This window comes from Natator depressus, chromosome 6 (genome assembly GCF_965152275.1).
Source record: "Natator depressus isolate rNatDep1 chromosome 6, rNatDep2.hap1, whole genome shotgun sequence".
NCBI classification, from domain to species: domain Eukaryota; kingdom Metazoa; phylum Chordata; order Testudines; family Cheloniidae; genus Natator; species Natator depressus.
The window spans coordinates 60,981,011-61,005,329 of NC_134239.1; the positions used below are offsets into that span (position 1 = coordinate 60,981,011).

The following is a 24,319-nucleotide window of genomic DNA, read 5'->3' on the forward strand; positions in this document are numbered from 1 at the left end:
GTGTAACGATCATTGCACATCTCACTCCCTAGATAGGTAAAATGACATACTTCTAGTGTTTTTCCGTCTACTCTGATAGTTGCTTTTGGGATATTGATAGTTATATATATATTTGTCTCCCCCTTATTGATGAACAAACCAACTTGTTTTGCTTTGGTTGCGAAAAGCTGGGTCTTTTCATCCATTAAGCCATGTATTGAACTAAGCAGAAAAACAAGGTAAACCAATTGTTCATTTGTTCATAAAATCCCTCAGTTACCTTCTGTGGCCTTCTTCTATCCAGATTAGTAGCACAAAAATTTGGCAAAACCTTTCTATAGCTATCAGAGCAGATTCCCACTTCTGTAAATACATTTAATCCCTTCAAGTCCCCTGCAGGAGATTCTTAGGATTCCCAGTCAGCACAGGCTGGTTCAGCTGGCTCCTGTGTCTTCCTCCTGCAACCCTTAATTCAGGGGGGAGGGAGGGTCAGGAGATGTGCTCAGAGCTTGCTGTGCTCTGACTATCCCCAACCAACATAAGGATCTCTGGAGACCAGACTCATCTGTCTCAAGTTAGAGCTGCGTCCACGTTGCTCTTATCTGCATTAAAGTATCTGCCATGGACTAATGTAGAATTGATTAGTGGAACTGAAGAATGAGTTAGGTTCAAGATTTATTTACTGTCTGGGAATGAATGCACAATTGTGGTCCTATATGTAAAAGTGTGAAAGATGTCACTCTTGTGCCAACCAATAGCGGGACTCTAATGATACATGAGCTTCTTATCAGGGTGTGGAAGGCGATTGCAGTGAATTTATTTACCCTCAAGGAAAACCTTACTATTCCAACTTCTGGAATACTCTGCCTGATACCTATTACCAGCAGCAGGAGAATGGGGTGGGGGGAGAGAAAACCTTTTGTAGTGATGATCACCCATTTTTTCATGGTTTGTGTGTATAAAAACGTCTTCTGTACTTTCCACAGTATGCATCCGATGAAGTGAGCTGTAGCTCACGAAAGCTTATGCTCAAATAAATTGGTTAGTCTCTAAGGTGCCACAAGTACTCCTTTTCTTTCTGCCTGATATGAGAGTTAGGAAGTGATGAGCAAATGAAAGATTTTGCAAGATATGGGATTGTGGACACTGTATTTGCTAACAATAGACCCCAACTTGTTTCTGAAGAATTCAGAATTTTTTCTCATCATTGGTAGTTTGACCATCCCATGAAGCAATGGGAATGTGGAGTCACCAGTGAAAACATCAGAGACTACTATAAAAAATGATATCCTTACCATTACTGGTGCACAAGAATGTGATGTCACAGGGGTGCCTGTGTATTCCAGTACAGCTTCTGATGATGAAATGTCGAACCAAAACGTTGCTGCTGCTGAGGAGAAATCTACTGCAGCCTGAAGTAGTGGGATACTGCAGAATTTAGATGGTTTCTGTCACATCTAAGAGCTGTTTACACCTTTGACCCCTTTGTGTCTGAGCGTAATCCCTTGAGGTGACAGGTCTTTTGCTTTCATCTTTGTTTTTAATTTGTTTAAAAAACAGGAAGGCTGTAGTCTGAGTAGAACTGGAGAAAGAGAGTCAGACGTCAAGAGGCATCTAATTTAGTGTGGCACCAGATGCTGAAAAAAGGAAACAAGGACAGGGCTACTAACGCACTAGTTATTTTTTCTTACAACTCTGCCTACCTGCTGCATCCATTAATACCAATGAAAAAGCAGAGAAATGGAACCAGATAAACTTACTTGACTTCCTTAACAGCCCCCACTTCTCTGCTGTGCCCCAATAGGGTGCATTCACATTTAATGTATATTTTTATAACTTTGTTTCTCTTTATGCTTGAGACCAGATGTGGGGCATTTTCAAGACTATAGTGGGGAAGGGTATAAATACTTGCTCTAATTGTTTATCTTGGAGAGACCTGCCTAGGTGGGGGAAACCCTGTGTCCTAGTGCACTCCCTCCCTCTGTGCAATTGCTTGAGATAATAAAGTGTATCTGACTTGCTGCACCCAACCTGAGAGTGAGAACTATGTTTTTCTCTGACAATTTGGGGGCTCATCCGGGATGGCAACGCCTGCAGAGACAACGGCAGCTGCTGCGGACCGTTCCCCTTCGAACCCCATGGCACCACAATAGAGGTAAGAGACCATTTGAAATCTCTATTGGGGTATCGGAGGAGGACTGCCCGTGAGGCTATCTGTCCCTTTTGGGCTTATGCCATCCAAACTTATTGATTGTGCAGCAAGATCAGATACAGAGCGGTGCTGGGGAACTGTGTTGCCGCCCCCAAAAAGGTTAATGTACTGGTACTGAGGGGTTGTCCACTGGGCTTGTGTTAGAGACAGCCCCGGTCACAAGCCTTTTGGCTTCGCAGGGTGCTCTGGACGTCTTTCAGCGACCCTCATTCACACTGATACACACACACCAAGGCCTCTATTCCTGCATACCATGATGCATCTTTACCTTATGTCCGGACTTATACAACCTTTCTCTTAGGACGAGTTACTGTCCTGTCTAAAGAAGATTTTCTCACCCAAAGCTCTCTCCAGTCTGGTTGAGACTCCTCTTTCATTAAGAAAACGTGCTGTCCATTTACCTCCTAAGTGAAGGATGACAGGGTATTTTGTGTCCCTCAAATGTAACAAATCTTTGATGTGCACCTCAAGCTAGGGTTTTCTCCCCCACCCTTGCATCTTCCTATTACTTTTCTTTGGAAGTTTTTACAATTCTTCATTAGCATTCAGATTAGACTGATGAGACGAGACCATTGTGAACCATACAATAGTTAGTTTACATGTAAACAACCAGATAGATTAACATTTCTTGTCTGACCAAAAAAACCTGTTTTTCACCTTTTCTGGTGACTAGACCCCAAACCTAAAGAACATAATGTGCAGCGTACGTACATAACTCTGTGTATAACATTCATACACGAGTTCACAATCATATTGATGACTAGTGTGACACCATTTTTATTTTGAGATGTCACATGACATTCTTTGCTGAACTAGAATGTATATGCCAGACTGAGGAGAGAACCCTGTAACCCCTATAGACTCCTTTTGCAAGGTAGCATTATGGGATTCTTGGGTCACAACTCGTATAACTATATCTGTTTAACTATACATTATAACTAGTAAAACTTTCTTGTGTAGACAAGCCCTTAGTCAGGAGGATTGTGAATTTGTGGGAGGACGGTTCCTGGGATTGTAGATGATTCAGTATTGTATCCAGCTGTGCCATTCACCATGGTGAGGGGTGGGGAAGGTGACATGATTACTTTTGCCTAGTTGCCACACTTTTTGTTGTTGTTGGAGTGCCCCTTTTTGATGGATTGATAGGCTGGCATTCTGTGGAACATGTGTGACTCCTTGTGCTATGCCTAGCACAGTTGCCATTAAAAAAAACATTTTCAATTCATATTTTTCTCCTGTCATGTTCTGTCACTTTCCTCTTTGTTCCTTCTCAGTTTTCTTTTTCTATGCTGTGTGTGTGTGTGTGTGTGTGTGAGAGAGAGAGAGAGAGAGAGAGAGAGACTTTATTTTTATATTTTGCATCCCCTTCTTATTCTCCAGTTCACTGGTTGAATGCTAAAACAATAGTATGGTATAGTCATACAGAAGTACGTTGTAGCCTAAAAGATAATACACACTAACAGAATGTACAAAACAGTATTTCTATAGCCCTTTTGATTTTCTGACCTTAGGTTCTGTAAGGTTCCTGGATAATATTCTGCAGAATCATTGTAGCTTATCTTGGTGATTTTGGTAGTGTCATGTATGAAATAAATTATATCTATATCTGTTAAGGTCTGAAGGTAATTTGGTTACCATGGGGTGAAAGGTAAGTTCTTGTCAAGGAGCTTTGAAAGTATTTAAAAGCTAGGAAGCAAAGTGTAGATATCAGAAACTAATTGTCAATATGAAAAGAGACTGAGTGGGGTCCCCCAGGGATTGGTGGTGATTGGAACGAGAAAGTATACATTTGGATACTGAAGAAAACTGGGGCTTAGTGCTGGTAGTTATTCCTATATTTAGATTACCTAACGTTTTCCATTATAAAGGGTTCTTGTGACCTTTTCTTTGAGAAACCTCCCCACTTCTATTATTTGCAGAAGGCCTTTGATATTCAGAAGGGAGAAACCTCTGAGGCTATAGCAGTAACATTTCTTTGTCCTGTGAAATTCTATGCAAATTTAGCTGAGTTGTAAAAGCAGCAGCCACTGCACTGGGAATGCTGGGAACTGCCACAGCAGCTGTAAGTGGGGTGGGGAGGGAGAAAGGAGTGTGATGAGAGCCAGGGTGGGCTTTCCCCAAACAAACCCCCACATCATTCTCTCCGGATGCAGCATGAGACCCCAGCATACAGTCCCCTCCCCTCATCCTAGTGCACCAAGTGGGACAGAAGCTTCCTCATCTACCAGTGAGGTGAGGGGAGAGAAAGTCAAGGCAGGTTTGCTTCTATCCCTCCTTTCCTTTCCCCTCCCCATCCCAGCACCTGGCACCAGTTATTTATTTACCCCTCTGAAGGCACCACATGGGGCAAGAGTTCTCCATCGTGTTGGGGTGGGGAAATGAGAGCGAGCTGAATCAGATCCCCCCCCGACCACCCCTTGCACCCAGTACACAGTGCCAGCAACTTTTCCTGTCACTCTGGGAAAACAATCTTCCCCAGCTGCCAATGCAGTGGACAGGGCCGGCTCTACAGTTTTTGCCGCCCCAAGCAGTGAAAAAAGACTGCCGGGCAGAACAGAGAAGCTGCTGCCGAATTGCTGCCGCAGCCGGAGGAACTGTCGCCCCTTTCTAACTGCCGCCCCAAGCACCTGCTTGGAACGCTGGTGCCTGGAGCCGGCCCTGGGAGTGGAGTTTCTCCTGGAGCTGAAGTGTAAAAATCTGTACTGTAGTGCTGAAGGTGCAGGGTTCAAAGCCTGCTGATGATTCATGATAGGAAGTTTGTAGAAGTTGTACATAATAAAATTTGATTTTTACCTTTGTCTTTTAAAGAGCCCTAGGAAATTACATACAAAACAACTACATTAAAATAACATAAATAGGTAATAAAGCCAAGTACTCAAAAGTTAAGAAATGCAAGGCTTATGGTTGCCCAGGTAACCTTAATTTGGCCCCCTTGTGCATATGCATTGTCATCTTTAATTACATGATCACATATGATTTTTTTCCATGGGAACACTGCCTCATTTAGTGTGCAGGTAGAACGCATAATGGCTAAATTAAGGTTGCATAGACAACCATAAATAGTTTCCTAACTTTACAACCTAAATAACACTCTTCTAATGTAGCTTCTTGTACATAATTTATAACAGAGATCAATCAAGAATGGTTCATACTTTTGTAAAAATTTGCTTGGTAGTGTTGGCAAGGTTGCCCTTTAGGTTCATTTATCAATTGTGCTTATGTGGTAGCACAAGTTAAAACAATCCTCTCTTTTTCATAGTTTTCTAATATTTGTTTTCATGTAGTTCTGTGACTTTCATGTTTGTGTCAGATCTTCCCAGTTTGCTGGTTTTGTCCCCTTTGGGAATTGTTTGCACTCCTGCGTATGGCATTTCTTCTTACGATTTATAATAGGTTCATGCAGCTTTACGCACTTGCTTTGCTTCATTGCCTTTGGAAGCACCTGAGTGAAAAGTTACTGTGTTTTTTCTTCTGTCAATATGGTGCTCAATAAAGATTGTTTGTGAGTCTCTAAAATGCTACAAGAGCATATTAGCCTGGCAGAAGATGAATACAAAAGGCATTTTATTCTGTCTATCAGAAACTATGCACACAATTAATCTCATCATCTGTAACATTTGGGATAGATATACAGTTTTACATGTTTATAGATAACACTGATATGGACAAATCTGGTTTTATTTGTAAAGTGACCCAGACAATCCCCATACTACAAAATATTTGCAAAACTGACTTCCTTATAAATTGAGTACTTACTGTTCTATTTCCAGGAAGAATTCAGTAGAATTGAATGAACACTTGCCAGATCATGACCACTTATTATTATTACTATAAGTTTCATAGACCCTTTTTGAAGGTAAAAATGAAGGAAGTTGAGTGAGAAATAATCAAAATTTTATGTAACACTACATCATTATTAGGCTGCAGAGATTATAGTATTCCTTGAACTCTGTTTGAATCAGTAAAGAGGATCATGCATGACTTGAGAAGGGCAAGTAAGTCTGCCACTGTGTTATCTAGAAGACTACATAATGGGAGGATGGAAGGAGAAAAGCTTGCATGATTACTTTTCTGTCATTTCTAATTTTCTTAAGAGTGAATGAGTACTTCCCAATCTCCCTGCCTCCTATTCTGTCCCTGAGTTCCCTTTTGCAATATATTGTTGTGTTGACACTCATAGTTTTCTTGTGTTCTCTTTTGCTGTACTGTGTTACAGTTGCTATCAAATTTGCATTGTGTGAGGAGCCCACACTGAGCTGTTGCACCTTATTACACTGTTGAAGTCAGCTCCACCCTCTACCTGGTTTCTAGACTTTTGGCAGAATCCTTCCTATCAGCAGCACCTTCTTTCTTAGCCTCAGTTATCTGCTTCTTCAAGGTGAATGTTCAAAAGCTTGTTTCTTCAGCAGCAGAAGTTGATCCAATAAAAACATATTACCTCACCCACCTTGACTCTCTAATATCCTGGAATTAGCATGGCTACAACAACACTGAAACCTTCATGGTGAGACAGGTTCCTGCAGCTTTGGCCAGTGACAGTAGGATTGAAGTAGCAAGCAATGCATTGCATGGACTATGGAGTGACATCGATCTGTGGCAAGAAAGCTCTGAGGTGGGTGGGTGCTTCCAAGAGAGGAAGAGCCTCCCCAGCTCACTTGCTTATAGAGCAAGTCGTGTCTTATCTTATAGAGGACTCTGAGAAAGTGTCTTGAAAGGCTCTGTCAATTCTGGAGACTTGGGGGCGGAGTTCAGAAGTCAGTGGAGCTGCTTAATTGCCTGGGACTTTTTTTAAAATAAACAAATATCAAGGAGAGTGAACTTGTCCTCTCCCAGAAATTAGGTCCACTTGAATTGTCTTCAACCTACCCTAGAATTAAGAAGGCCTTTCTTTCAGTCGCTCACATTGGGAAATCAGATGGCTATCTGATCAAACAGATCCTCCAGATGCTTTGTGTCATGTAACCCTTCATAGATTTGGTTGGTAGGCTAGGAAGCACATTTGGCCCTGCTTCTCCTCCTCCTATCTCAGTGAACCCCACATGAAGGTCCTACAGGCTAAGAGCATCCCAACTTCAGTACTCCAGGTCTTCCTAATATGATGGAAGCATCCTCATGATCTTTCCATAGGAGTGCCTTTCCTGGATCCTCAGGGACCAGTAATCATCACAGATGCAAATGTAAGGAATTGCCTCCACATTGGTAATATGAGCTTTGCCATGCATGCTTCAAGTGCATCTTATGGTGTATCTAAGCTCTTATTGGACTTTTTCCTTCCTTCCTTTTATATTGTCACTAAAACAAATTATATTTGCACCAAGTATAACAAACTGTCTAGATATTGGGCCTAAAGTTTTTGGTGGAAATACTCCAGCACCACTTTTATCCTTATTGAAAAATGGTCTTATTTATTTGATGATGATCCAAAAGGCAATTTTTGTAACGGAAGATAGCTATAGGTAGTATGATCATAATGATTATTTTACATTACTGGATGACATATGCTTCTGTGCAGCAGCTTTCTGAAATATTTAGTTGCTTATATTCTGGCAAAGTTTGAATATACACAGTAGACTTTTTCTTTTGGAGAAACTTGCCTTATGGAGGAAGTATATAGTGCATGTAGGACTGTGAGTCAGGGGACCTGTGTTCTATTCTGGGTTCTATCACTGACATGCTTAATGATCTTGGGCAAGTCGTTTAACCTTTATGTGTCTCAATTCACCATTTATACAATGGGAATAATACAACTCTTTTATAAAGCCTTGAGAGCTACTGATGCAAAATGCTGTAAAAGTACTATGTTTTTATTTACTATGTAGCAAAGCCTTTAGTCAGCTGCAGTCATATTATGCATTTGTATTCTAATCAATGAGCCATAGTGTCTTTAATCGAGTTGATGTTGTTGCTGGAACAGCAATATCTTTTAAGAAAAATATCTGTGACAAAAACTAAGACAGAATTGAAGAAGCAGACTATTGAACCATTTAAATTATGGGTTCTTGGGAATGCACATCAACATACAATACTTTTATTTGCGGTGATCTTCAGATTTTCAACTGTCAATCCAAATAGATTTAATAAGTTCAAATAAGTCACTAATAGATAGTGGTCTTATAATAAAACATTAAAAGAATTTGTACTTGGAAACAGTATTTCCTGCTTCTAATTTTTTTCCTATTTAGATACAGGACATTGAACAGAACAACTGAAGAACAATAGACATCTAGAGTGGTCTGAGATGTTGGTCAAGTGAATGTCACCATTTATACCAGAGAAGTTTTATCAAACCTTAACAGATTGCCTGGTTTTGAAGCTTTGTTTAAAACATCTGTTGAAGCTTCAGACATCTGTTACCAGAGTTTGGTGAAGAACTGACAGCCATCTTACCAGTCCTACTGGCTGCCAGTCCCTGACTACTATATAAGCACGTTTTTAAGATTATTCTTTTGATCACTGAGGAAAATTACTGTCTCAGAAGAGTCTATTCATCATGGGGAAAATCATTGGGTGAGTGAGTACAGTAGAAGACTGAAAAGCTTCAAAGCAGAAAAATGTTTTTGGAAGCTGGCAAGTTAAAATTAAGCTTCAAAACTGTGTCCCATCTCCTGAGTGATGCATTGCCAATTTTCATTTGAAGACAATAAAACATTATCTTGCTTTGCACTTCCTCATCATATATGCTTTGCTTCATCCTCTCTACCACCTATTGTATTCTGTTAAGAGGATAATGTGAGAGATAAAAGGGTGCATATCTTAAGGTTATTTATTATGCTCTTACTTGTAACATCAACATTTAGAAAAATTTTCTGTACTGTAAGTGTAAAACTATTTGATGCTATCCCAAATTTCTGGAAGTACAATGTTTTTTGGCTGCATTTTTTGAAAAATTTCTAGCTGTTGAATCAAATTTTAAAAAGCATTAGAAATTGAAGGTCAAATTAATAATCACTTATTTATATTTAACGCTCACTGAGATATTGACTAAATCTTCCTTTCCCATATGGCTTAAAAATCTTGTTTTTAATCCTGCAAGATAAAAAACATTTAATTTTTATATGCATTTAACCACAAACTACAGTCTTCAGGACATTTCTATCTATTGTAAAGTGTTCCAGCATGTCCGTGGTACATGTTTATAGACCACTGAGCTTGTTTAATTATTTACCAATTAGTTTTGATCTTTTGCTGTATCATCAGAAGAAAATAAAAATTAACTTGAACTTTATCCTGTTGTCCAAATCAAGACATTTGTAAAGTTTGAAAAGTTTTATATACATTGTTGTTCATTATTTAATCTTTGCTCCTTTCTACACTTTCTAGTTCCTGCCAGAAATGAAAGTACCAAAACTCCGAGAGGCTTTTCTCATGATATTTTCAAGTCAGTTTTGCAACTCTAAAGTTTTATTTGGAGAAGCATCTGATCACTCAATAGCTGTTCTCTTAATTCCTTATTGTAGAAGATCATTTCAATGTTATGGTTCCCTCAGTACTGATAACTTGTTATTAACAGGGAAACAAGTTGGGGAGGACAAAGGGAGACTGGAGGAACTAAGTGACAAATAAAAGGAAGAACAGAGAAGCGATGAGAGGAGAGCAATATACAAGAAAGCTACAGAGAAAATATTTTTTACTGAAATCAATTAAAGTTGAACCATGGAAGATGTTTATGTAGTTTAGAAAGGTAATGTGAAGAGTGGGGTTATCTAATCTTTCCAATCTCTCTTTGATGTTGATTTTCCTTCCTCCATTTTGTCTGCAAATGTTTTTCTTTCTCTTCTGTTCTGTCATATTTTTTCCCCCTGAATGGGTTGTATTCCCTCATATCGTCTCATGTTTTTTTCCATTAAGCCAAACATGTTCGTTCCTTGATTTTTATTTGGGGTGGGTTTACTTAGGATAGGGAAGGGAAGTGGGTGAGAGGGACAGAGTGAGGAGAAAGAGGGTAAGAGAAGCAGATGTGGAGTGAAGCTGAGGTGAAGAGACTGGGAGGAAGTAGAGGGTTGGAATGAACAACTAGTCACCAAAGGGCAGAGAAAGTCCAGTCAAACTTGTACATTTACTGAAAGTCCAGAGGATCAATGGTCCCTGCTTTGGCTGCATCTGCCCCTACTGGCTGGAGTCTGTGACTGGCTCCTCTCTACATTTTCTCTCAAGTACACATGGCAGGTGAGGGGAGGCACCAGTGTGTTTGTGGGTGTGTTTAGTTTCCACAGTTCTGGGTTCCGAGAGGTTCTGGGGGTGGGTGTAGGGGTAAAGGTGGCCCCAGCTTGGTCCCATTTTACTCCCTCCCTTCCAGTTCAGCAGTTCCTGTTTTGGCTGGTTCTGTACCTATTTTCTGAGTCTGTGGCTGGCTCTACCCTTCAGTTTTGGTTTGAAGTAAGTTTGTCTCTAAAACATTTGTACAGTAGATGTCATTTGCACTATTAACAGTAATGCCTGGATTTGCTACTTTTTGATGTTTCAAATCTTGTGATAGAGATTCGAAAGGGTTATCTGAATGATGTCCAAAAGGAAATTATTTGTATTACAGTCCAAAAGGAAATTATTTGTATTCTTGTACAGTCAGTTGACGTCTGTGAAATATTGCATCCTGGTTCATTTTAGACTGTTGTTACTACTACTACTACTAAATAAGATGGCTATGAATCCTCCCTTCCAGTAGGCAAAAACAGGAAAAAACCAAAACTTTGATTATCTCTTTTCACTTATATAAAAGCTATCTTGTACAGTGCTGACCACACAGTCAGCACTTAAATTATAAATCGTAATAATTTAGCAATATACATCGGGTGCTGTAATAATATTTATGGGGAATGGAGAATCCTGATGCTCATTGGACTCCATTCTTCAGGAGCTCAGTGCTTCAAGTGCCTTGAGTTCCCTGGTGCCTATTTGGGATTTTACCTTCTGTGCCACTAGAGATTTGAATCTGGCAACATGGGTGGTTCACACCTCAGTGCCTTGGAAATTTGGCACCTTGATGGCTCCAAACCTCAGAATTCTGGAACATCCAGAGGTCAGTGCTTTGTCACCTTAGGTACTCTGGTGCCTCTGAACAGAACAGAGCAGTATCTGGGATTTTCAGAGCCTTAATGCCAGTGGTGATTGGTGGGTTGAGCAGCAAAGCACCTTGGTTGCTTCAAAAAACTCGGCACCAAGTGTCTCAAGTGCAGATTTAAGTTCTCTCACCCTTAGGGTTGATCCACTACCAGTGGTAATTTATATTCCTGTGCCTTTGACATGTCAAAGAGCTGGGTGCACTGTTGCCTGTGGAGAGCAGAGCTGAAGCATCTCAGGGGCTCAGAGCACTGATATCTGTGGAGTTCTGCATTTTGGCTGCTCAGGACTCCAATGTTTATAGAGCACAGCAGCTCAGTAACTTGTTGTCTTGGTGTTCCAGCTCCTCAAAAGTTCAAATACTCTGGTGCCTCTGCAGATCTCACTGTGATGTCTCAGGAGCTCAGTACCCTACACCCCAGCATCTTTAAAGTTTGGTGTTTTGGATATTGGTGCCTCACATCAAGGCACCTCAACATAGAATCATAGAAATATAGAGCAGGAAGGGACCTTAAGAGCTCGTCTAGTTTAAATCCCCATACTGAGGCAGGACCATGTATACCTTCCCTAGACTATCCCTGACAGTCTTACCTTCAGTGGACATGGAGAACAATTAATCACCATCCTTTTTATAACAACTCTTAACATATGAACACTGTTATCAAGTCCCCCCCGCCGTCTTCTTTGCTCAAGACCAAACATGCCCAGTTTTTTTAACCTTTCCTCCTAGGCTGGATTTTCAAAACCCTTTTACAATGTTTGTTGCTCTCTTCTGGACTCTTTCTAATTTGTCCACATCTTTCTTAAAGTGTGGTGCCCAAAACAGAGCATGGTACTTCACCTGAGGCCTCACCACTGCTGAGCAGAGTAAAACAATTGCCTCCCATGTCTTAAATACGACTCCTGTTAGTACATCCCAAAATATTAGCCTTTTTCTCAACTGTATCACATTGTTGGTTCATACTCAACTTTTGATTCACTATAATCCCCCAGATCCTTTTCATCAGTACTTCTGCCTAGCCAGTTATTTCCTATTTTGTATTTGTGCATCTAATTTTTTCTTCCTAAGCGTAAAGCTTTGCGCTTGTCTTTACCAAATTTTATCTTTTTGATTTCAGACTAATCCTGTAATTTATCAATATCCTTTTGAGTTCTAGTCTTGTCCTCCAAAGTGTTTGCAACCCTTCCCAGCTTGATGTCGTCTGCAGATTTTATAAAAAATAATCTCCACCCCATTATCCAAGTCATTAATGAAAATATTGAATGGTACTGGACGCTGGACTTACCCTGCTGGACTCAGCCACATACACCCTTCCAGTTTGACAGCAAACCATTGACAACTGTTCTTTAAGTACAATTTTTCAACCAGTTGTGCACCCACTTTATAGTAGTTTTATGTTTGAGCTCTAGAAAGTGTCAGTACTTTGGTTCAGGCCTCTTCAGTTGCAGGTGCACTAACAGAAATCCATTATTTTCTCTCTTAATTCATAAGGTGCTGTTTCTGCAATCACCTTTTCAGATGTGTGTGGCAGGGGCCAGTGTATCAAAGTTTGTCAGCTGCGTTCTGATGAAGAATATTCTCATTTTAGTCTTTAAATCACTTAGCTAAGTTCTGTTATTGGTGCTTCAAAGTCCCAATGGTGCCTTCTGTAGGGAATGAATGCTTATATCCTCAATGCCAGATAAAGAAGTTTTGTAATGTGGTACAAGCAGGGCTCCATATATAATTTTTCATGTTCCTCTTGAAGACTATCTCCTTTTTTTGGCTGTCTCTAAACCTCTGAGTTCCAGAAGCTGGGACTGGATGACTCAAAACTGTTCTGTTCACTCCCTCTGATGCATCTGGCATCAGCCACTGTTGGAAGGCAGGATACTGGGCTAGATGGACCATTGGTCTGATCCTATATGACTGTTCTTAGATTCTTAATCTGAATCCAGCTCCAGGACTAATTTGGACTCCATCTGCCTGCAATTTTTTGATTTATCAGTAATTTCTGAAACATTTGGTCAGTATTCCTCATAGGCCTTGTTGTGATAATTGGGTCTAGAAATGTTACCTCAACTGTGAGAAGTGAGTGAAAGCTTATAGAATGTTCCAATCAATGATAAATGTGGAAAAAGGTGCAAAAGGGAGACAGACTAAATTAGTCCAACAAAAAGGCCTACTAATTTTAACTCAAAGATGGGGTAAAGATCAAGAAAAGTGTGGGACTGGAAATCAATCAGCAATTTGGTGTGTCAGAAATTAAGCCTAATTGGTGGACAAAACATAGAAGGGATGGGCTGTTCCTCCCATCGTGCCTTTTGGGGTTCTTAAAATAAGACTTTTGAGGGGAAATTAGCTGAGGTAAAGCTATACTTCTCCTTTCCCCCACCCGTCTAATAAAAATCTGGCTTAGCTGGCCTACACTGTATATTTTACAACACTGCTGTCAGCCTGTGGCAAGAGAGGCAACTGTAAAAGCAGTACCCTAAATAACCCTATGGAGGTACAAGTTTGCAAGGTCTTGAAATGACTAAGGTGATCAAGTGCCATGCCTGTGTTTTTTCAGCTGTAAGATTGCAAGTAAGAGTCAACACCAGAGACAGAAGCTGCATTTTCTATCTGTGCTGTTCTTTTCTCTCCCCTTTTCTGTGTGTTTGTCTTGTTTTGTTTTCCAAGAAACCGGATCAGACTTTAACAGCAGCAACAATAACAGCTGCAGTCCATCTCAACTAACTTTTTCTCTTTTTCCCAAAAAGGACAGTTGTTCCCATGTAATAGATTGTCAGAATAGGGGCTGGGGGTGGGAGGGTTCCTTCTAAAATCTATCTCCATCTAATGTTGTTAAAGTGAAAGCCTGGCTTATTACATTACATTTCAAATGCTTTAGCTGTTTTTTCTTTCTTTTTCTGTATCTTTTATGAAAGGTTTAAAAGATTTTTAATGGTCTTTACCATGGTACTAAGCAGGCTGAGGTCTCTGTGTATACAAAACCCCAAACCTTGTTTCCAACTGTTTAATGTTGGACAGTTACATAGTCACGTTAATATCTTTGGCAAATACATTCCATATAAATTAATACAACAGCCCCTCTTTGTTTAGGTCAAGGAAGCAGCTCCTCTCAAATCTATATTAAGACTCACTGTGTTAAGGGATCTCCATGGAGTTCTTAATGACCTCCAAAAAACCCTTCCTGAATTTTTCAGGCCTGGTTAGTGCAAGTGAGTTTTACAGGATGGCTTATTTCTCAGCTAACAAAGTATGCAACTCTTTGAGTTTATTTTAGACTTACTTAGTGCCTCTTTTTACCTTGAGACTACCTTTTCAAGCATAAGGTTATTAGCTAGAATTTTCAAATATCTTCCAATGGCCATTAAAGGCACCCATGTTTGCAGGGGATATGATTGGGGGTGGAGGGAAGGGAGGCTGAGATAATGTTGTACTAGTTATTCATAGAGTCATATGTTTCATAGATTTTAAGACCTGAAGGGATATTACATCATCTAGTCTGACCTGTACAACACAGGCCATAGAATTTCATTCAGTTCCCTTGCATTTAGCCCAATAATATGTTTCACTAAGGAATATTTTTATGAAAGGCACCTGTCTTGATTTGAAGACATCATGAGTTGGCGAATCCACCAGTTCCCTGGGTAGTTCGTTCCAATACCATCATTATTAAAAATTTCTAATGTGAAGTCTGTCTTTAACTTTTGGCCACTGGTTCTTATGCCTTTCTCCAGCGGACAGAAGAGTCTCTTTTAAGTCATCTCTCAATCTTCTTTTTGATAAGCTAAACAGATTGAGCTCTTTAAGTCTCTCACTATCGGCATTTTCTCTAGTACTCAAATCATTTTTGTCTCTCTCTTCTGCACCTTCTCCAATTTTTCAACATCCTTTTAAAAATATGGACACACAAGAACTGGACACAATATTCCTGTATTGGTCTTGTCAATACCATTTATAGAGGTGAAATCCCTTTCCCACTTCTATTCATACATCCAAGGATTTCATTAGCCCTTTTTGCCACTGTACTGCACTGGGAGCTCATGTTGAGTTGCTTGTCCACTGTGAACCCAAAATCCTTTTCAGAGTCACTGGTTTCCCAGATACAGTCCCAGATTCTATGGGTACTGACTTCATTCTTTGTTCTTAGATGTGCAACTTTGCATTTGGTTGATTAAAATACATTTTATTTAATGGGCCCAGCTTACCAAGTGTCCCAAATGGCTCTGTATGACTGCCCAGTCCTCATCACTTTTTATAACTTTGCCAACCTTTGTGTCATCCACAGTTTTTTACCAGTAGTGATTTTATATTTATTTCCACATTACTGATGACAAAAATACTGAATAGCATTGAGCCAGAACTGATCCCTACGAAACTCAACAAGTAACACCCTATTCATTCATGACTCTCAACACACAGTCAACCTGTGGAACTCTTTGCCAAAGGATGTTGTGATGGCCAAGACTATAACAGGGTTCAAAAAAGAACTAGATAAGTTCATGGAAGATAGAATCATAGAATATCAGGGTTGGAAGGGACCTCAGGAGGTCATCTAGTCCAACCCCCTGCTCAAAGCAGGACCAATCGCCAACTAAATCATCCCAGCCAGGGCTTTGCTAAGCCTGACCTTAAAAACCTCTAAGGAAGGAGATTCCACCACCTCCCTAGGTAACCTGTTCCAGTCCTTCACTACCCTCCTATTAGTTTTTCCTAATATCCAACCTAAACCTCCCCCTCTGCAACTTGAGACCATTACTCCTTATTCTGTCATCTGGTACCACTGAGAACAGTCTAGATCCATCCTCTTTGGAACCCCCTTTCAGGTAGTTGAAAGCAGCTGTCAAATCCCCCCTTATAGGTCCATCAATGGCTATTAGCCAGGATGGGCAGGGATGGTGTCCCTAGCCTCTGTTTGCCAGAAGCTGGGAATGGGGGACAGGGGATGGATCACTTGATGACTAACTGTTCTGTTCATTCCCTCTGAAGCACCTGGCATTGGCCACTGTTGGAAGATAGGATACTGGGCTAGATGGACCTTTGGTCTGACCCAGTATGGCCGTTCTTATGATTCCCCATTGACAGCTACTTTTTTGATATGTTAGATAGCTAGTTGTTGTCTATTTAAGGTGTGCTTTATTGATATTATATATCACTATGTTTTTAATCAGAATATGGTGTGATACTAAGTCAAGTTCTCTACAAAAATCTAAAAACATAGTTATCATGATCCACCAAATTTATCATATCAAAAATCAGGTTTTATATGAGGTATTTTCCATGAAACCATGTTGACAGGCATTAATTGTATTCCCATCGTTTGACTAAATGATGTCAGTTTTTCCATTGTTTTCCCTAAGGTTGATGTCAGGGTAACTCGCCTATAATATCCAGGTCATCCTGCTAACCCTTTTTGAATGTCAGTATGGAAATAGCACTTTTCCAGTCTTCTGGAATTTCCCCGGTATGCCAAGATATATTAAAAATTAACATCCGAGGGCAGGAGGGCTCCTCAGCCCACTCTTTTCAGACTCTTGGGTTCAATTTAACTGGGCCTGTTGATCTTAAAATGAATGTAAAGATATTGGGTAAATTTCTGACCCCACTGACTTTAGGGGGGTTAGGATTTCACCCAGTATCTCTGCCATTTCCTTCAATTGTTTCTCCAAGTCACCAACATTTTCTCTTTTCACTTTCAGTCAACTAACAGTTCCAAATTCCGGTTTCTGCTAGATGCTGATACAGCCTATCAACTGTAGCATCCAAATCTAAAGATAGAGAGATATAGGGTCAGATCATCCTATGTGTAACTGGCAAGCCAGGGACTCTTCCGTTGGGTGTATAAATATGAGAGAGGTTGAGATATGTGGAAAATTATCTTTTAATGGGATGCCATCAGGTTTCAACCAAAGATGATGCAAAATGCTATAAATGTAATTTAATTGTACAATATTTTATATTAAAATTAATAGTAGTAATCCCATTATGATTAAGTATAGGGAAATCATTGTTTACTTTTTTCAGCAAGAGATTCTTTTAATCAAATGATTTTTAATTCAAGCCAGCAGTCCTGAAACAAAGATCTTTGATTTTTAACAATTTGTATTCATTTGCCACAGACAACTATACATGCAACATTTTAAATTATTTAGATCAAATAAATGTAGGCAAAGGATTGTAGGAACACAGGAAACACAGCATAGTGTCTGTGAGATGATATATCAGATCAATAGAAAAAATATGCAAACGTCAGTGTAACAGCCACAAATTGGTTTGCAGTAAATACAGACAAAAATGGATAACTAGAATTTTCTACAAAGTATATGTTATGATCAAGGCACACAATATATCTAATTCACAAATGCATGCGTTGTCTAAGGCAGTTTGCAAGTTACTTGCAACACCTATAGGACAGTCGAGTTCTCTCACAGGTTCCACACACCTGAAATTCAGTAGCTAGCTCAGAAAAAGATGAGTTTTTTGTACTAGTTCAGAGGAAACTTTAATTGCTTGTTGTTCCTATAATCTGTAAAACATTCCGTTTGTGTCTTGTAGAACCTGTGTTCCTTTTAGGTAAAATTAATCTCAAGAATCTGTTTCTTACCCTGGAATAGGAACATATTTAAGAAAGGGAGGGAAAAGGGTAAAATAAAATCAAACTTATTACAAACATCAGTAATACTAGACATAACTCATGTAGCTCTAAACATTTGTTAATAAAGGACAGAAAGGTTTCTAATTTGAGGGAGAGACCTGTGCATACCTTAAACCACTTCAGGCTGATGCTGCCATAGAACCGGTTTCAGAATCAATTGCCTTCAAACAGTACTCCTTTTCTTTTTGCGAATACAGACTAACATGGCTGTTACTCTGAAAGCAGCCCCATTGTGGCTCTCCCCTCAACTGCTCAGCACTTATTAAGCACCAGTGAGGACTTAACTTCTAGAGCTTAGTGTTATAAACATATCAAAGGCTCCTTTGATACAAAGATATTTTTAAAGAGAAACCAAGCAAATTAATATAATTTTAAAATATTTTTGTTCTATTATATCTCTATAGGTGGCTCCAATCTGAAGTTGGGTGTGGAGTTGGGCTTTCACAGAGAGCAAGTGTGTGTAAAATGGGGTGGGGGGAGTTTTTCAGTAGTTATATGATAATCATCACTGTTACCTTTACTGGTTCAGCATATAATTCTAAAAACTAAGGGCTAGATCTTCAGCTGGTATAAAGCAGTATAGATCCATTTAAATCAATAGCCCTGTGCTGATTTACATCAGCTGAGGATGAAGCCCCTAATATTTGTTTGCAGGTCACCTTTAATATTTCCCTTCTGGTTTTAGTTACCTGAGGTTTGTTTCATTGGTACTGTCCTCTTTCTAAGGTTGATCTTGTAGAAGAGTCAAGTTAGTTTGTGTTCTTTATGCTTATTTGCTACTGCCAGTTGTCCTCTTACCTCAGTAACCAGGTATTGTTTCCTTCCCATAATAAAAACCATTGAATTAAAGGAAAGTATCAAAGAAAAACAAATCCCAGTGTTGGTGAAGTCAGTTAGTAGACCTTCCAACTCCATGCAAGTAGCTGAGAAAGAGCCAAATAAAAAGAATCAACAGATTCAATAGATTGCTTTTAGGAATTTTTCACATTTCTTTGTAGAGAGAATTTCATTGTAACCTGTTAAAATATCTAGAGGCTGAGAGAAAATTAGTGCCATAGGCACTTAAACCTTTTTTCCTTAGGGAAGTCTGATATGCAAAAATAAATAAATCAAATTGGTTAACATCAGTATTTTGTTTTAAAGTGAGATTATACAACCTGGAGTATTCTACTCTGCTGTAAAATTTTCTTTAAAGACAGATGAACTTAGAATTCCCTCAAAAATCCTAGAACAACAGTAAATTCTGAATAAACTATTCCATGTGTCTCTGAGATCTCTTTATGGTTCATAGGGATGGCTGTTGTACTTTAAAAAAAAACACACAAAAAACCCCCTTATATCTTAGGCAAAAGCTTTATTTGTCTCTGTTATTTGTCAGTTTCTTTTCCTTCAGTGAAACTTGGGCTCCAGTGTTAATACCTACTACTGTGTGTAGAAGTCTTGGACCTACTGTATATGTCATACCAGTGCTCCTCAGCTAAACTTGATGTCACTATGATTACATTTTCTGTTTGGTTCCCTGTGCTGACATCCATCTGTGTCACCTGGAGATTATGTGAAAATGTTCTTTTAATAAAATGGATGTTTTAAACAAAATACTTTTTTTTCTGCTTGCATGGTCGTTTGCATGTGCAATTTTACCACTAAACAAGGCACAAAATATCAAGTAAACATAATTGTGGGGAATCTCTGAGAGCTGTTAGATGTTTAAGATCTGACTGAAATATTTTCAGTTGCCATGGTTTCATATTGAAAAAATGGTTTCTGTTTACTGTGAGCTGGCAGGAAACAGCATATGCAAAATTGTTTGTTGTTTTGTACTAGAAAAAACCCCCGCATGGTACGTCAAGGATATGTCAAGAGGTTTATTTTTTTAATTTGTCCTTTTTAATTTGTCCTTTTAGTTTATTATATTATCTTACTGAGAAAGATAAAAAAACAAATAGGCGAGAAGATATACTGTACTGGAGCTATATTGACATGTTCATCTGTTGTTAAGGCTGTGTCATAGTTTAGGAGATAACCTCTAAAATTAGCATCCTAAGTTAGATGTCAAAGTTTGGTTTGGACTGTAACATTATCTAGAAAATTTCAAGCAGCGGAACTGTTCAAGAAAATGTATATAAAAACATACTTAACATTTAGTATTTATAATCCAAATTATCTGCTGGAGCTTGTAATAGGGTTACCAGGCATACATGGAAGCTGCTTGGTGCAAAGACATCTCACTGGTGAGCTGCCACTGGTTGTAAGGAGAGCGGTCACTTTGGATAGGCTATTACCAGCAGGAGAGTGAGTTTGTGTGTGTGGTTTTTGGAGGGGGGTGAGGGGGTGAGAGAACCTGGATTTCTGCAGGAAATGGCCCACCTTGATTATCATACACATTGTGAAGAGAGTGGTCACTTTTGGATGGGCTATTACCAGCAAGAGAGTGAGTTTGTCTGTGCGGGGGCGGAGGGTGAGAAAACCTGGATTTGTGCTGGAAATGGCCCAACTTGATGATCACTTTAGATAAGCTATTACCAGCAGGAGAGTGGGGTGGGAGGAGGTATTGTTGCATGGTGTCTGTGTATATAATGTCTTCTGCAATTTCCACAGTATGCATCCGATGAAGTGAGCTGTAGCTCACGAAAGCTCATGCTCAAATAAATTGGTTAGTCTCTAAAGTGCCACAAGTCTTCCTTTTCTTTTTGCGAATACAGACTAACACGGCTGCTACTCTGAAACCTGTGTCTCACATGCAGTTCTCCAGATGTATCTGTGGATACTGATGGGCTGGCTGTGCAGGTTGAGGAAAGGAATCTTTCCTAATTTTGAGAAATGGGGGGAAAAGCAATTCCAAGTTTGATGAGGTAACAGATTCAGAGGAGACAAAACTACAATAAGGAAATGGTTATAAAATCTTTTCTCTACTGCTTTGAATATGTATTATAACCCTCATTCCTTGCTCATGTTCTTGTGTGGGTGCTTGCTCTCTCTTTTTTAAAGTTTCTCTTGTCTAGTTGGACCCTTTCCCTCAACTCCTTATCCTCAGAAACCTCACTGCCCTTCTCAGCAGTAATTGCAGTCTAATAGCCAATTTAAATTCACTTTCTTTTGTAAAAATCTAAATTTGGAGTATTAAATAACTCTTAGCTTAGCTTTTACTGTAGAAAGGTGACTTTAATGGATGTAAAGTGTAGCTGAAATGGCAGCATAGTGGTCTTTGGTAGGGGACAGTTTAAAACTCTCATTTCCCTCATACCACCCCTGACTCTTTCCCTATCCTCCCTGTCATGGGATTACTGTTCCCTTTAAGGGGAGTCAAGGCCTGTGATGAGCTAGTTTAAGTAGCCCATCTAGACAGCTAATTGAGTAATGAGCACCTGGGTCTGATAAAAGGCCATCAGGACTCAGGTCTGGTCTACACTACAGAGTTAGGTTGAAGGAAGCCGCCTGACGTTGACCTGTTAATGTATGTGTATACACTACCAGGTCCTTTACGTCGACTTCTGTAATCCACCTCTGCGAGAGGTGTAGCGCTTAGTTCGATTTTCATGGCCCGACTGTGAAGTAATGCAGATGCAGCGTTGTGTAATTCGACTTAAATGGCCTCCAGGTGGTGTCCCACAATTCTCATCTGTGACTGCTCTGGAGATCATTCTCAACTCTGCTGCACTGCAGCCAGGTACACAGGAAAAAGCCCCTCCCCTGCTAAAGCCCTGGGAACTTTTGAATTTCCATTTCCTGTTTGATCAGCATTGGGAGAGTGCCAGCTTGAGCACAACTGATCATGGAGACTACACGCCCTAAATGTGCTCCAGCCTGGTCTGCACAGGCGGTCGTGGATCTCATCACTGTGTGGAGAGAAGAGTCTGTGCAGGCAGAGCTCTAATCCAGCAGAAGAAACGCTGACATCTATGCAAAGATCGCTCGTGGAGTGGGGGAGAAGGGCGACATGAGGGACACACAGCAGTGCTGTGTGAAAATAAAAGAACTTCGCCAAGCATACCAGAAGGCAAGGGAGGCGAACAGTTGTTCTGGTGCTGAACCCCACACATGCCAGTTCTACAACGAGTTGCATGCGATTCTCGGGGGTGACCCTACCATCACCCCCGCAAGCAATGTGGACACCTCACAGGTGTGTGAATCTAGGGACAATAAGGAGGATTATATGGTGGATGAGAAGGAGGAGGAGGAGGATAATGGGAGACAGGCGAGCGGTGGATCCATTCTCCCCAAGAGCCAGGAAATATTTTTAACCCTGGAGCCCTGTGGGTCACAGGACATCACCGTGGTGGACCGTGATGCTAGGGAAGGCACCTCTGGTGAGCATACAGTTAAAATGAAAGTCGAGTTAAACTTTAGCGGGCACACACATTCGGTGGTATTGCATGCTTACCGTGAAGAAAAAGCGAGGTGCTGTGGCTCTCTGCTTACAAGAGGCCGCTCCAGCTACGCAGAGGGTGGCCCCTGGAAAAGAATGTTTATGTGGACTGGGATAGCCCGGGAATCCTCCATGGATATTTCTAGGAAACTTTCATGGAGGTACTCTGCAATCCTTTGCAAAAGGTTTCTGGGCAGGGCAGTCTTATTTCTTCCACTGTGGTAGGACACTTTCCCACACAACTCCTGAATTAATTCTGCTGGCATCATTGCAGTACACAGCATGAGGACTGGGTCTATACCCGGATGCTTGCAGCATCTCCTTCATTTCTGCCTCTATTACCCTCAGGAGACTGATATCACATAGGGTTGCCTAGGGGAAACGGGGCAAGTTCTCATTAAAAGTGCTCTGACACGGGGAAAAAAAGGGCAAATACGCACCCACCCCCACATTCCGGATTGCCAAACCATGCGGCCACTAATGTGCCTTTACTGTGCTCGGCATAGGTTGGCAAGTAGTTTAAAGTGGCTGATAGGGGACTGGGGTCCCATATGAGAGATTCCGCAATTTGGGAGTGAAAATGTTCCTCCCCTGCCCCATTCGTAAACAGCTTCCTGTAGTGCTATGGGGAAGGACCATTGTTTGACGAGCTACCTGTGCTCCCAACATGAGCCTGTCATAAACTTCATTAAAAGTGAGGTCACCCATGACCCGGGGGGGCCTACTCACCATGGCTGGAACAGCAAAATGACACAGTGAATGGTTATGGATTCTTGTTATGTTATGGCTTGCACCTAGTGTAATAAAGGTTTTTGGGTTTTGGTTTTTTTTTTTTCTTTTTTAATGAAAACTGCCTTGCTATGGAAACATATTATTTGTGTACAATGGCTCCTTTATCTTTTTCCCGAGTGACAGCTGGAAATGTGTCCTTTGGCGGGTCATCAACACCTGAAAGCAGACTTTCAGTGATCAGAAGGAGGAGAAAGAGAATGTGGGAGGACGTGTTCACTGAGATAATGAACGCCTCCAGGACAACAGACGCAGAGCTGAGAGCGTGGAGGTTTTCACTGTCCGAGAAGATAGACGTGGACATAGAGAGCAAGAAAGCTTCCAATGAGCAAGAGTGTGCAACGCAGGATGAGATGCTTTGGATTATGAAGGACCAAGCAGACATGTTGAGGTGTCTGGTTGAAATGCGGGAACAGAAGCAGGAGGGTAGAGTCCCTCTGCAGACCCTGGTGGACAGTCAGCCAGCATCGCCTGGCGCAAAATCACCCTCCCTCAAACGTTCCCTGAGGCATGGGCAAAAAGTTAATTATCCCTTTCACTTAATTCGGGCGGAGGGGGGAAGGGTACAAGGAACAGAAGGCACCCATTCAGAGACCTTTGGTGGTCTGGAATGTGGTTATGTTACACAGCTGAAAATGTTTCTCCCGTTCTAACTTTACAACCCTTTTCCCCCAAGATTACTTTTTCTTTCTCTTCTCCCTCTTTACTTATGTTTGTTAAATAAAATAAATGGGCTTGGGTGGGGGGTCGGCTTTACAGGGACAGTGATGCCAATTAGGTGAAGGTTTGGGAAAGCACAATGCAGACAAGCAGCTCACAATACTGTGACTCATTATAGAAATGGCTTTTCAAAGCCTCGCGGATACACAGTGCCCCTTTCTTATTATTGCCCTGGTGTCTGGCTGCTCAAAAATGGCTGCCATGCGATCTGTCTCAACTGTCCACCCCCGCGGAAAATTTTCCCTCTTTTTTTCACAGACATTATGGAGCACACAGCAGGCAGCTGTCACCATGGGGATGATCTCACTGAGGTCCAACCTTGTTAGTAGACTTCTCCAGCGCCTTTTCAATGACCAAAGGCATTTCAACCACCATTCTGCACTTGCTGAGCCTATAGTTAACCGTTCCTTACTGCTGTCCAGACAGAGGATGTATGGCTTCATGAACCATGGGAGCAAGGGGTAGGCTGGATCCCTCAGGATAACTGTAGGCATCTCAACATCGTCAATATTAATTTTGTGGTCTGGAAAGAAAGTCCTGGATTGCAGCTTT

At 40.6% G+C, this 24,319-nt stretch overlaps 1 protein-coding gene across 4 annotated transcripts in view; it reads left to right on the forward strand.

Moving 5' to 3' along the window:
- FUT8 (fucosyltransferase 8) overlaps positions 1-24,319 on the forward strand; it is a 285,280-nt gene that overhangs the window by 170,680 nt on the left and 90,281 nt on the right. Inside the window, exons 1-2 of one of the 4 annotated variants that reach the window (XM_074957029.1) lie at positions 8,436-8,698; positions 9,702-9,872. The exons of 2 other annotated variants lie outside the window; for them this stretch is intronic. The gene's annotated coding sequence lies outside the window, so the exon portion shown is untranslated. Of the gene's footprint in view, positions 1-8,435; positions 8,699-9,701; positions 9,873-24,319 lie in introns of those variants that run through there. One more of the 4 variants, XM_074957028.1, reaches the window with a different exon arrangement.